The sequence below is a fragment of the Stegodyphus dumicola genome, chromosome 11 (genome assembly GCF_044657685.1).
Source record: "Stegodyphus dumicola isolate Sdum_Otavi_A_Nest chromosome 11, ASM4465768v1".
NCBI lineage: Eukaryota > Metazoa > Arthropoda > Arachnida > Araneae > Eresidae > Stegodyphus > Stegodyphus dumicola.
Window position 1 is genome coordinate 157,758,438 of NC_140778.1, and position 13,795 is coordinate 157,772,232.

The 13,795-nt window shown below is 32.4% G+C and overlaps 1 protein-coding gene across 9 annotated transcripts in view; it reads right to left on the bottom strand.

Annotated features, from left to right (window-relative positions):
• LOC118203623 (cation-independent mannose-6-phosphate receptor-like) overlaps positions 1-8,235 on the bottom strand; it is a 96,646-nt gene extending 88,411 nt beyond the window's left edge. For 8 of the 9 annotated variants that reach the window (XR_015043759.1, XR_015043760.1, XR_015043761.1 and 5 more), the window contains exon 1: positions 7,920-8,235. The gene's annotated coding sequence lies outside the window, so the exon portion shown is untranslated. The remainder of the gene's footprint in view (positions 1-7,919) is intronic. The other variant, XM_085826150.1, reaches the window with a different exon arrangement.
• Between the last annotated feature and the right edge of the window lie 5,560 nt (positions 8,236-13,795).

Here is a 13,795-nt window from a genome sequence, read left to right on the forward strand (position 1 = left end):
ATGACTTGGTTCTCATTAAAGAAGATAATAGGCCTTCATTACGTTGGAAACTCGGGCGAGTAATAGAAGTGTTTCCTGGAAGAGACAATAATGTCCGAGTGGTTAGACTAAAAACTGTGCACGGGGACATTAAACGTCCTATTACCAAACTGTGTCTTTTACCAGTTGAAGAACATTGACTTAAGTGTTTGGTTTATATTGAATATGTTTTATTATTATTTTCATTTCTTATTGTACTAATAATTTTATTTGTTTGTTCTAGTTTAACCCTCATAGTTTACATTTCAATATAGTAAGATATAAGATGTTTTGCTAGAAGATTGGTAAGTGTAACATGTAATTTTATACTTTTTGAAGGTTTTTGTATGTTTTCAGTTTCTATATTTTTCATTTACTTGTTTGCGTATATTGAAGATTGTAATTCAGCGGGGGGGGATGTTGTGGCCTCCTCGGTGATCGCGGTTATTTGTGCCCAGAGGGCGCACCGCACAAAAAGTTAGTTGCGTAACAGAACGTAAGGGAAGTGGACACGCCAAAATGTCGGGCATATTACCGCTAATTGAGGTAATTGCATCGTATCTGTCAGGTGGCAGAAAACTAGTATGATGTATCAATTCACATGCCAGGTGGCAGAATATGTCTATCATGTACATGCCAGGAGGCATAACACTTGTAAATATGCCAGGTGGCATACGACTTGTAAATAAATTGTAAATAAATGTACAGTAAAATAGCTTGGTGCAATAGATCAAGGAACAAGCATCAACAACCTTCTGATCATTTGGATACGTACACAGAGAGTTCAGCCTTTAAAAAATCATTACTAGCTCTCTATCCTGAATTACTGGCAAGAATACAGAAAAGTTTTATTGCTTTTACTTCATACTTTTCTAAGCATGGATTCAGTAAATTAGACATTAGATAGCAATTTGTGACTGAATTTAACACAATTGAAACCCAAAATTAACAAATTGTTAAACTCTACCAGCTTCAACCATCTCATCAACTCTTTTACTTCTTATTGATTTTGTGCTCATTAAACATATTTCAATAAACAACTTTTACTACATTTGATGGTGATTTGAATTCACTTCTGCTTTGCAATTCTTAATAGATAGATAAAATAGGCATAGATAATATGCAACAGTATTTTAATATTTGGTAAAATTAACTATTATAAAAAAGGGGCTTTTTTTTTTTTTTTTTTTTTTTTTTTTTTTTTTGTAAAGGGGGTGTCTAGAAAAGGTTGGGAAACTCTGATCAAAGTCATTCATAAAATACCTAAGGTTCTTAAAAGGGAAAAAAAAAAAAAAAATTATTTTAAACACAACTAACAACAGTAGAAGTCATATTTTTCGTTTTGAATTTCAAAATATAATTGAGGAGCTCAGAATATTATGAGATTGAAAAAGTGTTTAATTAACATATTTATAATTTACCACCTACTTCTTAATTGAATTATTTATATGAGATAAGCAATTAAAAATGTAAAGAGAGGAGAAAATAAATACAACTCTATTTTAAGTATGTATTATTTACTGAATGAACTTATGATTATTTGACAGAACTCATTTGCACTTATTGGATAACATGGCACCAGCACTAAATGTTGAAATGAAACAGAGCCAAAGCCAATGATTAAAAGTTACGTACTGTCTATTGTTCAAAACCATGATAGGAATGGCAACTCTTCTGATATATAAAGTTTCATGAAAAAAATGGTGCCTTTATTAAATACTAAATCAAAAAATCTGATGTGTACACCACATGACTTGCTTGCACGGAATATTAAATCATACGCATTTTTTCCTTGCATTTAATTTAAACTTATTGGATTGAATTAAATATACATTGTTGATATCGCATAAACCACAACAGAATAAATGCACTCTTTAAAATTTACTACATTTGTTTACCATAGTGACATTCTGGCACTAGGTTCACTTAACAGCATTACATTTCTTTCATATTATAACTCAGAATGCATATAAATTTATATCATATGAAGAATTATCTAATCGTTGCCACATGTTCTATTCAAATACTTTAATAAATATAAAACCATGTATAAAATAAATTCAGCAAACAACAAAAACAAAACAAAACAAAAAAAAAAAAAGAAAGAAAAGAAAAGAAAAAAAAAAAAAAAAAGAAAAAAGAAAAAGCAGTTTTCACAGACGATTCAGTATTTCTCATTCAGTTAATTCAGTTCTTACTTCCCAACAAGGCAAAAATACATAAAAACTCAAAATATCTATATTAAAAATTACGAAGTAAATCTTAAAACACCTATTTGACTTCTGAATTAACTTTTAAATTGTTGATAACTCCACAAATATTGCATGCAGCTTTACCAAACGCATAAAAACCTTAACCGGAAGACAAGAACTACATAATTCAATCATTTTTAAAGCGAAAAATGCAATTTACAAATACATAAGAATAAAGAAACTGAGATTACTGAGCTGAGTGGAGCATAGTGGATATATACATACATATATTTATAAACTTTTCGTGCAGCCGATTGCAACCAAAATACAAGGTGCACATCTACATGTTATAGCAATCTTATATACAAAATTTAAATGTTTTGAGGCTACTCATTTTTCAGTTAGTCAAAATACATATGCACAGACGAATCGAAAAATTCTCTTCAGAATTCATTTAAAATCAGTTTTATAAATTTTTTTGGGGGGAAAAGAGTCTTTTATTCTGTCCTTACATACAGATGTCACACAAAAACATCGTTAAATTGCATTCGATAGCGGTTAAAATGAATATTTTCATTGAAATATGATGCCTGAAAATGTTTCGCGATTACAACTTCCTTTTTACATCGTACAAGGAAGTAAAAACACAACAGATGACAGAATCCTACAAACATGAATTCTTGACATCAGAAATAAATAAAGTACCTGGCTATCAGGAAAAAAACACACAGGTATTTGAACAAGCATCTACTTTAAGCCTTTCTTTTCCTACAATGATCATTTGTCCAGTACCATTTTACAGTTCTGGTAGTACAGGAATATAATTTAATTGTATGGTTTCCAGAATAAAGTCTTTTTTGTTATCATCATTGTCCCTTCTAATTTTAAGTCAGATTAGGCCTATTAATTTTATCTTGGTGAAAAGGAAAAGAGTTGGGCTTGCCATTAAATAAGTCATCAAGCACCTTGCAGGTGAATGTGAGAATTTGTTCACTCTGTCCAAATTTTGTTAAAGGACACTATGGGGGATGGATTCCAGTATCTCTTACTCCTCTTCCATGTCACTTCACTGGTTTAGCCTGGGTTTAAATCCCACAGAAGACATGGACGTTGCATATCGTGCCTGCAAGGCAAAGGGGCACTCAAAATACAAAAATATCAGTTAATACAGCAGATTGTGCTGTTCCTTAACTTTTTGATTTGATTCAGAATATTATTTTTCACAAGTTGTTATTATTACAGCGTGTGTGTGTGTGTGATTATGGCAAAGCCTCGAGGGCTATCTGCCTAAGAGGAGGGATGCCTTCGTGGAGGACTTTCTAAGGAAAACTGGCTCGTATACACGTTACACATGGGGAAAACCACGAAAACACCCATGCAGCCAGCCCGTTCGCGGGATTCGAACCTCGGACCGAACTACCAGTGTTCAGCGACTTTACCGCTCGGCCGCTGGTGGGCCTGTTATTATTACAGCAATTTTATGAAAATTAAAGTTTGAACTTTTGATTATGTCAAAAAAAGTTTCTCATTCTGAAGCTGCAACAGGATCCACAAAGCGAGAGCATGTTTCAATATCCATTAAACAGAAAGTGCAATTGCTGAAAAAAATGGATAAAAGTGTATATCCGTCTCAGAATTATGCGAGGAATATGGTATTGGAAGGTCAAAATGTATATGACATAAGAAAACAGAAAAAATAACTTTTTGAATTTTTTATGGATTCCGACATCCCACTCACAATGAATAACATAAAAGTTATTCGTTATGCTAAAAGTGACAATCATGACAAAGTGATGACTGAATGGGTCAGACAGCATCTAAGCGAGGGTGTGCCATTGATGGGTCAAATGCTACTGACACAAGCCGAAATATTTCTTGATGAAATGAACTTGAAAACTGAGTGCACATATTCGACAGGTTGGTTAATCAAATTTTAAAATCACCATGATATAAGGCAACTAAAAATTTCAGGCGAAAAAGCTTCAGCTCATACTGAAGCTGCTGAACTATTTGCAGATGAATTCATTGAACTCATTTAGAGTGTAAAGTTATCCCCAGAACAAATTTACAACCCTGATGAAACTGGTCTTTTCTGAAAATATGTACCGCAAAATACCTAGGCAACGTCTCCAGAAAAGGCTCTAACTGGTGTCAAAGTTTCTAAAGTGAGTCTAATAATTTTAGCATGCACAAATGCTGCAGGAATGCACAAGTGTAAACCTTTTGTAATCGGAAAAAATACACGACCTCCAGCATCTAAAGGAGTAAAGATTTTCCCTGTTTTATATCATGCAAATAAAACAGCATGGATTAAACAAGTGTTAATGAATTCAGTTGTTTGAAAATCATTTCATACCCGAGGTTCGACAACATTTGAATTCGGTTGATTTACCTGATGACGCAAAAATCGTCCTGTTCAGCTCATAGAGAGTTTTAGTGAAATATAATGTATCCGTATTATTCTTTCCTCCAAATTGTGCATCCATCATTCAGCCTATGGTATTGGAACAGTGCATGTGCTGAAATGCAGATATAAAGAGGCATTTTTAAAATCCATGTTAAATTTCTTCTTGAATAATGCCAAAACTATTCAAGAATTTAAAAAAAAAAAAAAAAAAATTAGCATAAAATCTGCTGTGCGGAGGGAGCATCGCAAGATGGTGGGAGGATGTGTTTCCACATACTGAAGCTGCTGCACTTGCCTACAAGACACTGGCCATTACTAAGGCCAGAAGTAGTGGCCATTTTATTGTGGAGGCATCTAATAGGCAGCCACCCATGAAGTTACTTCCCATGAAGGGACAGACAATTTTACATCCACTCCTTCTCCAGGAATCGAAGCAGGGCCCTTCGGTATCGCAGTCAGGCTCCCCTAACCACTGTGCTGTCTGGGCAGCTTCAAATCAATGTGGAAAAGGTAGACCTAGTTTTACCAAATATGCAAAGCCATTCAAAATGAAAAAATATTATCAATTAAAGATCCCTAATGTCTTGGTAAAATATTTTAGGTTTTTAAAACTAAAATTCATAAAAGATTTTTAAAAACTAAGATATTACCAAATAATACCAGTGTGGATCTTTTGTGTCCTACCTTTCAGTGTGACTTTTGATAATTTAACTGATGAATGGGAAACTTTTGCAGTTTTGAACTAAAGTTCATTCTAAAGCTGAGGTTAATATCCTTGTAGATAGGTATTACTGCCTTCTTTTCATCAGTAACATGCAACTGATGATTTGAAGTACCTTTACTTAAGAAAAATTATTAAATGCTCCACGTGTCTTTCTAATGAAAATGAAGAATGCAGAGCATTTCCTTTTTTGGGAAAGGTTCATACTAAAGATTGTTTTGAAACATAAGAGGAACATACACTGAATGATTAATTGACTGTAAAAGGTTTGGTTTATGTGATTACAGCAAAGCCTCCAGGGCTATCTGTCTAAGGGAATGGATGCCTTCATGGAGGACTTTCTAAGGAAGCCTGGCACATATACATGTCACATATGGGGGAAAACCATGAAAATGCACATATGCCCAGCCCTTTCATAAGATTCAAACCTCGGACAGAACTACAAGTGTTCTGCGACTTTACCGCTCGGCTTGATTGTAAAAGAAGCTCTCAGTTTGTATCATAATAAATTTGAGCGATAAGAGTAGACTTTAAGGTACCTCTTGTATTATGGCGAAGTTGTTGTTTCATTTATGGTAGTCTGAGTAGTTGAATGTTATGGAAACCCTATTGTGATGTAATCGGGTGCATGATTCTGGGAAATTTTGAATAATGGGATGTTTTGTAAGCACTTTTGTGGTATGTGTTGGTTTTATTGTTTAGATGGTAGAATGGCTGAATGTAGTAAGATTAATTTGAAGTTTCTGTACGATTTGGAACGAAAGGGGAAAAGAGCGTTAATTGACTGCGTTGATTGGTGTGTAAATGAAGGTTTACTTAGTAGTCATTATATGTGGCCTGTATGTAGGAAGGAAATGTGCTTAGTTGAACATAAAAGCTGTTTAGATGGATATGAATGGGTTTGTAGGAACAAAGGTTCCGACAATTTTAAGAAGCTTTTGGATGCTGTTAAGAAATTTTATGTGCCACAGACTAAAGACGAAGGAACTTCTAAATAGGGTAAGTGGTTTTTGTAGTGCTTAAATGTATAACATGTTTTTTCTTTTTTATGTTATTTTATTGTTTGGTTTAAAATGTAGTTTATTGAGAGTATGTATATTTTGTTTGCCTGTGTTGTAAAAATGGGTGCCCCTTTGACTTTTCAAATGTATTGATGTGTACATGGACAAAGTGAAAGGAGTGCCCAATGCAAGTTTGTGCAATTCTTGGATTTTTTTTAAAGTGAAAACAGGTTGATGTGCACATGGATAAAGTTAAGTGAGTGCACAATGCCATTTTTGTGCAATTTGGGGATTTTTTTTTAAGTGAAAATAGGTCGATGTGTAAGATACCGAGTTTGTGCAATTCTTTGACTTACTTGACAAATAATATTAGACAAGAGGATCTCATCACTCATAACTTCAATTTTTTAAAGAAACCAACATTATAATTTTCAATATTGTGGTATTCATATTAAATAACATTCTGTAAATCATTCCCCATCCAGGAGCAAGCTTCACAGCTACACTTTCATCTATTTAGTTTATATTGGACATTAGGTCTTACATGTGTATTTAATAGCAATTATAATTATTTAATAGCAATTATAATTTTTAATTTAAAAATCATGCTTCAGGTATGTACAATTAAATAACTAAACACTGAAGTTTGATCATATCTGAATTGCTGGTGGGGGATTTCACATAAATAAACTAAAAATGTACCTTATTTAGAGAAACTATCTTACAAACTAAAGAAATTTTAAAAGGATTAGAACTCTCTACACCATACATTCACTTCTATTATTAGTCAATTTCCTCATATTTTTTAAACCATTGTTACAGCTAGAGCACAGCATAAAGAGGTAAAAAAAAAAAAAAAAAATACATGTGATTGTTTCATACTTTGGAAAAGAAACTGATACAAAATAGCCTAGTAAGCAAACAAATATATAATTTAGCAGACAGACATGTTCACAGATATTACAAAAACATTTCCTCAAATACTTCATGCATGTTCATTACTTACCTGCATAGGTTGCTTTAAGAATGCTTTGCATTAACGATAAAAATTTTGTAGTTTAAATAATGCTTTGCATTAATGTTAAATTTTCACTAACGTCATGTCGTAACTAACACCAAACGCTGTTATTAACTTAGTTTTGCAAAAATATTACACACTTAAACAATAGCTTTCCAAAACATATAATTATATTTACAAAATATACTTATAATTTGATAAAATATTAAAGGTAAGTCAAGACGTAAATTTCATTTCATCTGAATTCTTTATGCTTTTCAACTAACGCGCGAAAATGAATCATTGGAATTTTCACCTTAGGAAGAAATTTTCCTGCACTCTGAAGGGAAATGTTTGCCTCTGTAATAGTTCGCAGGACTATGTAGGGAGGGACTTTTAAATTTAACACAATGATCGCAAAGCCTTCGTATCTGGAAAGAGTAAACAAACCAATCTCAAAATTTTCCCCTCCGCTGAATTCGCGAGTTATCTAATTTGGCGGGAAAATATTGCAAAGAGCCGGCTATATGAAACAGGCCCCAAAATAAAAAAAATAAAAGAAAGCTACACTGATTTCACTTACCAATCCAATAACGACAGATTATATTTACTATCCTGGAAAACGCAACTAGAGAGCACTTTATGAAAGAGGTAAATAACAATAATAGAGTTTGCAGTGAAAAACATATTACCCTACCCGAGGGCATATAAGACGCCACTGGTATCAAAGAATCTTAGAGATTCTTTGACTGGTATATATAGTTGGAGCAAACCGCATGTGTTCGTTACTGAGTAAGGGGTACATCGGTTGACTCGAAGTATCGATTCGGTACTCACAAATTCATTTCGTTACTCGCACCCGTCGTACGATGCGGTTTGTTCGAGTACGAATGATGCGGTTGCTATACGAATACGAATGATGCGGTTTCTAATGCAGTTGCTGTTCGAATACGAATGATACAGTTGCGTCACAATGCGCTCATATTTTTCATAGATAATTTTGAATTTTTTTGGGCATCTGGCAAACTCTTGTTTACATTATGTGTTTTAGTTGAAATACTATTTAGTTGTTGATATTTAAGAAAATGAGCAATTTTGATAGCGTGAAGCGTTATTTTGTATTTGCTTTTTGCTATTGCTATTTATGTTTGTAATTTGCAAATTTAGATGATTCTTTTTTTTTTTTTTTTTTTCCCTTGAGAGTGCCATAGTCAGATTTTATTGATTTGAAATGTTTATATACTGCACTTAGGTATTGTTCATATAAGAATATGTAGGTTAATATAGGTTCTTTACTTCCTTGTATCAAATAAAATGGTAGTAATTATTGTAATCGAGAAAACGTTTGGGTATCATATTTTAACGGAAATATCCGTTTTCGACGATTACGGAATCCATGTGAATTATTTTTTGGGCTGATGCCTGTACGTACGAACACAATGAAGGAATCTCTCTCTCTCTCTCTCTCTTTTTTTTTTTTTCAAAAAAAACTTATTGTTAAATGTAATCCCATTTACTCTAAGCTGATACTTATAACTAATGATTATGACTCTAAGTTGATACTTGAAAGGGATGTTTTTCGTGATGTGTAAGTACGTATGTATGCATTTTGCATAACTCTAAAACGGTTAGTTACAGAACGTTGAAATTTTGTATATGGGTCCCTTATAACATCTAGATGTGCACCTCTCATTTTATTGCAATCGGTAATACTACCAAACGTAAATATGTATATATATATCAAATAAACTGTAATTAAATGTAAAGTACATATATATATATATGTCCTTATAATTAAATGTAAAGTACACACACACACACACACACACACACACACATATATATATATATATATATATATAATAAAAGCCAAGTAAGGTGAAAATAAAAGCTTTGGCTTTTATTTTATTTAATTATCACTAAATAAGTTACTTGACTTTTATTTTCGCAATCATCGGTTGTAGTCAGGACTTAATTTTTAAAATTAGAAGTTCTGGAGCTCTATGGAAGGCCATCAGGAAAGATGAATAAATAAATAAATAAATAAAAATAAATAAAATAACTATTACAATAATAAAATAATTAGCAACTAGAATATTAAATGATTATTATTATAATTCAATAAAAATTTAAAGACAAATGAAAATTTAATTAATTCTTAAATTAATGATAAATAACTAAGTAATGAAATAAAATACCAGACATCGTCTTGTTTGGGGGCTGTGGCTAAAATTGCAATTTAAGAACAAAGCCGAGCATTAGCTAAATTTAGGCTTTTGATGAGCAAATAATGTACTGTTTACCAGAGTATAGATAGAAATTTGGTTATGTAGCCCATTCTTCTAAAACGACGTTTCGTAGCTGCCTTCCACCACCAATTCCCCCCCTTTTTTTTCAGTTTCGGTTTATTCGGTTACAGCAAAGCACACTAGGGCTATTGCCTACGGGGAGGGAGGCCTTCGTGTAGGATTTTTTAAAGGGAACTGACTCATATGCAAGTTACACACGGAAATAACAATGAAAACGCCCGTGCAGCTAGCCGTTAGCCGGGAATTGAACCCCGGACCGAACTATTAGTGCTTAGCGACTTTACCGCTCGAGCTGTGGTGGGCTCTTTTTTTCTTTTCATTCGCTGTTTGAAAAACGGGTGTTCACTTTACGATAAAGTAAGCACCTGTTTACTTCAATTAAAATGGGTTAGACGATATGACTCTTCCTACTTTAATCTCACTTAGCTTTTGATTTCTAATATTGATTAAATGTTTTCTGTAGACAAAGTATTCTGATTAGAATAATAGATTTCAAACATGTTCAAAAGGTGTGTATCTGAATATAATTAGGTTTTTATAAAATAGGGCACATTTTATTAGTTTCACATAGTTCTAAAGCAATTGAACCAAAGCATCGCTGTTTTGAAAGAAAGTAAAAATGTGAGAAATGTATAATGAACTTTAATATACAGGCTTTATTAAAAGTAGTCAGCCTTTTAAAACGTGACCGTCTATGCTTTTAGAGGATTTTTGGAGCTCTGTGCATTTGCTCTGGCATCTTAAAAAAGTGATGTTCAATATCAACGGATGTTTATGTTCTCAAAAATACAGGTTTCTTTCAGAAAGCGACCTCTTAGAAGTCGTCAATAAATGATTCAGTATAGTTATTTTCTAATAGACCATAGAATAAATTTATTTTAACGACAATTTAAAATGGCTGCTTGTGCTAAGAGTTAAGAGCAATAAGACTCTAATTTTTCTTTCGCAATTAGCTATCATGCCAGCTGAATTGTTTTCTGCATTACCTTTATTGTGTATAATTGAAATATTTAGCTATGCATTCAACAAATATACAACAAATGTAAGACAAATCATTAAAAAAAATTAAAATTTGGAACATTAATGATAATTTTTTTATTATACATAAAATATTATTAATGAATGATGAATTTATATCATATTATATATAAATCAAAATTTAAACTCCTATTTCTTTATAATAAATTGAAGAAAAGCTATAAAGTGAATTAATTTTTAAAAACAAAACGAAAATTAAAAAAAAATTTTTTTTTCATATACCTATTAGAATCTAAAAATGACGAATACTGAATTTTACGATTCATGTATGTATGGGTGTATTTAATTATGGCAAGGCACTCTATGTCTATCTGCCTAAGGGGGGATGCCTTCGTGGAGGACTTTCTAAGGGAAACTGGCTCGTATACACGTTACACATGGATAAAACCATGAAAACACCCATGTAGCCGGACCGTTCGCGGGATTCGAACCTCGGACCGAACTACCAGCGTTCAGCGACTTTACCGCTCGGCCGCTAGTGGGCCGTTTCACGACTCATATAATAATAAATGCAATTCATATTGTAACAGAAATTTTGTTAGAAGTCTAGCATATGTATAGTTATTTGTGATCTTTTAAAACTGTCGTAACATGATGCATATTTATCATTATCGTGAACCCAAACAGTATGCTTTACATCCTTACAAATATACGTGATAGATTTTAATATTTATTTCTGCATATACTTACGTTTCCTAAAGACACGAAAGCAAGTCAAGCAGAATTTTGTTGTATTAAGCAGATTTAAGTTCTCTGATAGCTAGTGTAACATAATTTCGGATTCTATGAGCCTTCCAGAATTATTAGCAAAATAGTGGAAACGTCTTAACAAAGTGTTTTTATAAGCAAACAGCAGATGTACACTGAGCACTGATCAACTGATATATTTCTTAAATGATTTGGTTTAGTTGATTATGACAAAACACACTGGGGCTATGTGCCTAAAAGGAAAAATGCCTTCGTAGAGCCCTTCGTATGGTACGTGGTAAGCTGGCTTGTAAGCTGGTACGGGAAAAAAACCACGAAACGCTTATGAAGCCAACCCGTTTGCCTGAGATCGAACTCAGGTCGGAACTACCAGTGTTCAGCGATTTTACCGCTCGACTGCTGGTGGGCCATTTCTTAAATGAATAAAGGTATACTCATAGCCTTATGAAATAACACTGATTGAAATATTTAGTGCTTCACTATTATCTCTAATAAAGTAACATAAAACTTTCCTTACCTTTTATAGATTTCTAAATTTCTTTTAAGTTCTTATTCGTACTTAACCTATACATTTGCGAATGTTTTTATCGATTTTATTGTTAAGTGTAAAAAGCAAGTTGACATTTATAATATAGCATTCCTTGTCTCAACAAATAACAGTCTCAACAAGGAGTTTTTGGAGAGGGGATGAATCGGGGAAATTTCACCCTTTCGGTCATTAGCGGTTCTTATGAAGGGAATGGGGGAAGCAGCAGACGAAATAACGAATAACGGACAAATAACGAAAGCTAATCTTTAATGCGGTCTCCCAGTTTCTGTATTTGTATTTGGGAAAGTTTTATGGTCATTATGAAAAAGTGAAAATTTGATATGAATTCCGCATGACTTCCTTCTACGACTATTTAAATTATGCTTATTTTTTCTGCACTTCATTTAAACTTATTTCCTCTTATTATTGTAACTCAATTAAGCGATACCCGAAGGCAAGTTACAAATGGCACCAAACATTGCAAATTTTGAAACTAAATTTCCCCGTCAATCTTTGTCCTACGGGACTCAAACTTCTTGTATTTTTATTTTTTCATAACAAGTATAAAACTTTGCCAGATATAAATATAGAAACCAGAAGACGACATTAAAAGTTAGATTTCATAAATTGTCCAAAATTAATTCTTTTTTAAATTTGACATTGACAAAATATGAATATTTTCGTCATTTAAAATACTTCTGTATTTTTGTTGCATCGTATTTAAACTTGCTTCCTCGAGTTATTGACATTAAATTACATTAATTCCATTATCTATTGGAAAATAATTATAGCAAATCATCTATTTACGACATCTCTAAGAGTTCACCTTTTAAGAGATCTCTATTTTTGGGAACATAAACAAACATTGGTAGTGAACATCATCTTTTTAAGACCACCACATGTAAAATCCTCTAAAAGCATGAATGGTTGCATTTAATGAGGACCCATTACTTTTAATAAGGAATGTAACATTAATCTTAATTATATACATGTTTTTGATGTGTGTGCCAAAATAGTGATAACGTACTTCTGTTGCTTTAGAAATGTGTGAAATTAAAAAAATGGATACTATACAACAAAAATGTTATTATATTCAGATACACACCTTTTGAACACGTCTGAAATTCATTATTCTGCTTAACATAATTTGTCTGCATAAAATATTAAGTAATATTAAAAAATCAAAAGCTAAGTCGAAGTAGAAACAGTCATCTCTTCTAAAGCATTTTAATTGAAGTAAACAGACGTTCGCCTTATCATAAAGTAAACACCTATTTTTCAAACAGCGGATGAAACGGGAAAGAGGGAATTGGTGGGGGAAGGCAGCGAACGAAATAACACTTTTTCGAGCTGGGGATGAAATGAGAAAGGACGAAACGATACTAAGCCAATAAGACAAGATCTGGTATTTTACTTTATTACTTAATTAGTCATCATAAATTTAAAAATTATTTTAATTTTTATTTGTTTTTACGTTTTTATTATATTGTACTTATAAGTATTTTACATTTCAGTTGCTAATTATTATGTTACTTTAATTATTCATTATTTTAACCACTATTTTTTATTATTTTAATTATTAAGTTTTTTAATAAGTAATTTGTTTGTTATTTTAATTACTAATTAATGTTATTATTGTAATATTTATTTCCTTTCTTTCTTTACTTTTTATTTTATTTTTTCCTATTTTCCTGACGGCCTTCCGTAGGCCCTTCTGACTTTAGAAACTAAGCCCTGACAGCAATAGAAAAATTAATAATGAATCCAGTGCACCAAAAAATAATAGCCAAAATAAAGTGAATTATTTCTACCCAAAAATGCGACGCAAAACTCCCTATCGTAGCACTACCCAATTCCCGCGGGGTAGAATAGCTC